Raw genomic sequence first — 5,287 nt, forward strand, 5'->3', positions numbered from 1 at the left:
AGGACAAAGTGCACAGAAATGATTAATGGTGTTCTAGCACCAAACTTTCTGAAAAAGTTGGTCACAGATGTGGGTGACCAGCGTTATAGCCTCCTCCTCGATGAGTCCACGGATGTAAGTGTTTCTAAGTACCTGGGGGTTGTGATAAGGTACTTTAGTGACACCAAGCAGACAACTGTTTCAACATTTCTGGGGCTTGTTGAGTTGGAGGGAGGAGATGCCAAATCTATAGCCCGTGCTGTTGTGGCTTTCCTCGAGAAGTGTTGTCTTAAAAAAGAGAAACTACTGGGGATAAGGACCGACAATGCCTCTGTTATGACGGGGATTAACAATGGGGTCCATAAAGTGCTGAAGAAGGAGTATGGCCTCAAATATCTGGTTTTTATTCGCTGTGTGTTCCACTCTCTGCAGTCATGCTTCCAATGACACCATCCCCCGTAGTGTGGAGTCCTTGGTACGAGAGACTTAGAACTGGTTTTCAGTGTTTCCAAAGCGCAGGGAGGCCTACAAGGCCACATATGAGACCATCAACTGTGGGGAGAAACCTTTACAGATAACCAAGGTGTGTGCCACATGTTGGCTCTCCATTGAACCTGCGGTTTCACGCATTTTGGACCAGTGGGAGGAGCTTAGGCTGCATTTCGCAGTCACCAAGTCCAGTGAACACTGCTACATGGCTGAGGTTTTATACTCCATGTACAGTGATCCTCAAAACATATTGTATCTGACTTTTTTGAAGTCAGTGCTGGGTGAGGTACAGTTGGCCATCAAGGCTTTTGAGGGAGAGCAAGTAGATCCTCTTAAGCTACTTGACAGCTTGGTTAGCCTGATCATGTCTGTGCGCAGCAGGGTGCTGAATCCACTGGCAAATGTTGATGTACTCACAGGGCCAATACATGGATTCATAAGTCCCAAACCGTACCTTGGTTACCTTTTTGAGTCAAAGGCAGCTGAGCTCCACCTGGCGCCTGAGGATGAAAACAATGTCCGAAAGCGGTGTGTAGCCTTCACCATCTCCCTCACTAATGAGTTGAGGGTGAGACTGCCGGACAACATCGAAGCATTGTGTAGCCTTCACCATGTCCCTCACTAATGAGTTGAGGATGAGACTGCCGGACAACATCGAAGCATTGTGTAGCCTTCACCATGTCCCTCACTAATGAGTTGAGGGTGAGACTGCCGGACAACATCGAAGCATTGCAGTACATGTCAGTTTTCAATGTGGAGGAAACTCAAAAGCACAATAAGAGCCCTGGAGAAATAGAAAAAATAGCCAAGCTCCTTGGCTACTCCCCTGCAGAGATAGACAAGATTGTCCAGCAATGGCGTGCCATCCATCTTAGTAAATGAAATGAGACAAAAAACACACTGGGCTTCTGGAGTGAGATTTGGAAGTTCAGGGATGCAGCTGATATCAACCCATTTTCAAGAACTTGCCATGGCTGCTGTGTCTGTGTTGTCCTTGCCACACTCGAATACTGAAGTCGAGAGATTATTCAGCCAGATGAGTGTGGTAAAAAGCAAACTTAGAAATCGGATGTCCTTGCAGACCCTTAACTCCATCATGTACATTCGATATGGACTGAAGCTGTCTGGTGAGGCTTGCATGAGCACCAGCTGCCTGATAATGTTTTGCAGCTTTTTGGCACATCAGCTGCTTACTCATTTAAGTCAGCTCCCTCAGTTGCTGAACCTGCCAGAGAGCCTTGACCAAAATGAAGATGACCCACTCTTTCTGTGAGCCAGCACAGCCTGTGTGTGTGTGGAGGGGGGATCTGAAAAAAAAAAAACAATTAACCTGAATTAGGGCCAGACTAGTTACCATAATTTTCTCACAATGCCATTGACATTTTTATCAATTGTCTCTTTTTGGTCCCTTTAGATTGTACACAAAAAAAAATGTATGGTTAAAAATGTTGATGTGTTACTGTGACTTGTTATAGGCTCCTAAGCAGTGTTGCCAACTCCTCAGTAAGGAAAGTAGCTATTGGCTGTCCTAAAAGTCGCTAACATGCACACATTTTCCTTCTAAAATGACACAAAAATGATTTTCACACACTCAGTCACAACACACGTGCCTGGCTGCAAAATTGCATTGTGAGTGGCGTCAGCAGCAGGCGCTCAGCTCGTGCACAGCCAGCAGCAATTTCAGCAAATTGCAAATCATTGTTGGCTGGCTGACAGCAGCAGTAGTACAGGTTCGACGAGCCTAACCCAATGAATATAGTTGGTCACGAATGTTTGATCTTGAACAGAACTTATAACATCAATTAATATGCCCTAATCAAAAATGTACAGAAAATAGTGGGAGTCTGTACTTGAACAAATGTCAAATCAATTTTTTTTTGCCGAGATGGCCAGTCAATTTGAGTGACGTTATTGTGTATTCTACGTAAGACGCAGTGTTACGTTATCACGCAATGACATGGCAACGTCATTTAGGAACTTTTAGCAACTAATCAACCTGCCTCTAGAAATGTACCCTGAAAATTAGTTGGCAACACTGAATGAGACCAACGTTGAGGAAGGTGGTCTTGATCACGCTGTTGGGCCGGGACCAGCCCCGCTGAAAGCGCAGGTCTAGAGATGGTTAAAGTCCTGAAAGCAGGCAGGGGAGTTCCACCGTCTCATTCAAGAGCTTTGACTGTTTGGAGAGGAATTCCGAAGTTACTTTCGTCTGGACCGAAGCCAGTTCAATCACCTGCTCCAGATGGTTGGAGCCAGAATCGCCCGGATGGATACCAACTACCGTGAGTCCATCAGCCCAGTTGAACGCCTGGCGATTTGTCTCCGGTAAGCGACATTCTAGTACATTTTTTAAAGCCTTTGATACCATAATTGTTTTTTATGTACAACCTAGCTAGCTAAAGGGCTCTCTAGTTAATATATGTAATCAGATGTACTTTTACAGAATGTTCATTAGGACTATAACTTTTCCCAAAGTTGGTTTATAATCCTTTTTTAATTATGCAATGTTACAAATGAAAAGAAAGTTGAGGTGCCTTCTGGCCTGATGAAGGTAGGCTAGTCTTCTCCAGGACCCATTTGTTGTTCAAGACAGTTAGTCATTCATTACATTCTTATTGGCCTCACATACTCTTAGAGGAAAAAGTTCCAAAATTGTCCTTCTGCTTTCCCCATAGGATAACCATTTTTGGTTCCAGGTATAACCCTTTGGATAAAATGTTATACTTGGAACCAAAAAAGGGATCTCCTATGGGGACAGCCGGAGAACCCTTTTAAGTAGATAGTACCATTCTTTCTAAGAGTGGAGTTGGCCTGGGCTACAGTTTATTGATATAGTCATAGACTGAATTGTACTGTTTCAAGGCATTGTTAATGATGGTTGATGAGTATTACAATTTAATTAATAGAGCATAATAAAACTGTAATGAGGTAGCTATATGAGTAGATAGATTATGTGGGTGGAATTCAGGTTACATACACTATTGATCATTATTTCAAATTTTATTTCAGATTCTTGGCGACAGTGGACTCCTACAGGACCATAGGATTCAGCTTCCGAGTTGGATGGTCCACGGTGGCAGGCATTATCCCCTCTGTGCCACAAGCCATTTGGGACTGTCTGGTTGGTGAATACATGCCTGTCCCCAAGGAGGAAGACTGGAGGACCATCGCTGCCGAGATCCTGGAGAGGTGGAATTTCCAACTGTCTTGGCTCTATTGACAGGAAACATGTAGTGATGGCGGGACCCTCCGGGGCTCTGCCTTCAGCCAGGCACTTCAGGATGGCACCCTGGAGATTCCACCACCTGCATCACTCCCTGGGGCTGAAGACCCTGGACCTGTTCCTCATGTCTTCATCGGCGACGAGGCATTTCCTTTAAGACCCAACCTCATGAGGCCCTACGCTGGATGCCAGCTGCCATTGCCAAAGCCTGTAAGAGTCTTTAACAAACGACTGTCCAGGGCAAGGTTAGTTGTTGAATGCGCCTTTGGGATTCTGTCAGCCCGGTGGAGAATGCTTGGTCTCAGCCCCTCAAATGTTGATGCCTGCTTGAAGGCCACATGTGTTTTCAAAAACTACCTGCGGAGGTCATTCCAGGAGCCGCTCCGGATGGAGATGGGTACGCCAAATGGTCACCTACCTGATGTCACCAGGACAGGTGCCAACGACGCCTCCAGACAGGCACTCCAGGTGAGGGAGAAGCTGACCACCTACTTCTCATCGCCAGCAGGTGAAGTCCCATGGCAGTATGCCGTGGAGTGAAACAGATCTTTTTAAGTGCCCCATAAAAGGTTATTTTAAGAACCATCCACCATTGCCTATAAAATTGCATTTCTTCCCCATCATTGTCTCTCTTTGTTTGGAAGCTATATTTAGGTGACATTTGGGAGTAAAGACCAGACCTTAACCACTTCCCTCTCCCATTAACATCAGTATTATACACACCTGGCATGGTACATCAGGTGAGCGGGAGAACTAATTAAAGTGATACGACATACAGTTAATATGATGAAAGGGTAACCTAGGGTCCATACAAATAGTACAGTTTACCACCATGTTCACTGGCATGACAAAATACAAGTGGAAAAAAACAAGTTGGGAAGGGAATGTTTTTACTTTCATCTTGTCTTAGATCTGTAAAGGTGTAGGGAAGAAATAAGCAGATTAAGTCTAAATGAGATTAATAAACAACCGACTATGAAAACATAAGTATTCAAGTACAGGAAAGAACATGATAGGTATGTGTGTTGTAAAAATGTTTAAAAATAAAACTATTGAGTGTGCGTGTAAAAAATGAATGTGTAGCCTGTAATCTGTAAGAGAACAACAAGAGCATGTATTTTTGGCACAACTGCAGACAGATACAGGGACTACTCAAAGCCTAGACTTAGTAGGGGAACTTCAGACATGGCCATAAAGAGAGGGCAGGGCACTGGAATTCTGAGGTACGGAGGTGAGGTGTGTGTGTGTGTGTGTGTGTGTGTGTGTGTGTGTGTCTCTGAAAAAAGGAAAATTAATATGTAGCCATAACACAGCTAAACAAACAAATGGCTCCTGGACCAGTTGATGGAACATAACTTCACAAAAAGTTTCAACACCCTGGTTTTCAAGTGGTTTTAAATGAAAGAAATATTCACCTTTAGTCTCATAAGAAACCAACAAGAGCATCTGTGGATGAGTTTCAATTCTGTCAATTCAGAAATCTAACACTAATGAATGCTATCCTAAGACTTTATAAACAAATGACTTTATGAATTGACTGAATTTAAACTGAACTGACGTGTGTGAAAAGGAAGGTACAATGAGGGAGGTCAAAAC

At 43.9% G+C, this 5,287-nt stretch overlaps 1 long non-coding RNA gene across 1 annotated transcript; it reads left to right on the plus strand.

Annotated features, from left to right (window-relative positions):
• The first annotated feature begins 2,403 nt into the window (after nucleotides 1-2,403).
• On the plus strand, nucleotides 2,404-4,310 carry LOC110500309. Its single transcript, XR_002470081.2, has 2 exons — nucleotides 2,404-2,793; nucleotides 3,478-4,310. It is a non-coding gene; the product is annotated as an uncharacterized LOC110500309 (long non-coding RNA).
• Nucleotides 4,311-5,287: the final 977 nt, after the last annotated feature.

This window comes from Oncorhynchus mykiss, chromosome 21 (genome assembly GCF_013265735.2).
Source record: "Oncorhynchus mykiss isolate Arlee chromosome 21, USDA_OmykA_1.1, whole genome shotgun sequence".
Classification (NCBI taxonomy): domain Eukaryota; kingdom Metazoa; phylum Chordata; class Actinopteri; order Salmoniformes; family Salmonidae; genus Oncorhynchus; species Oncorhynchus mykiss.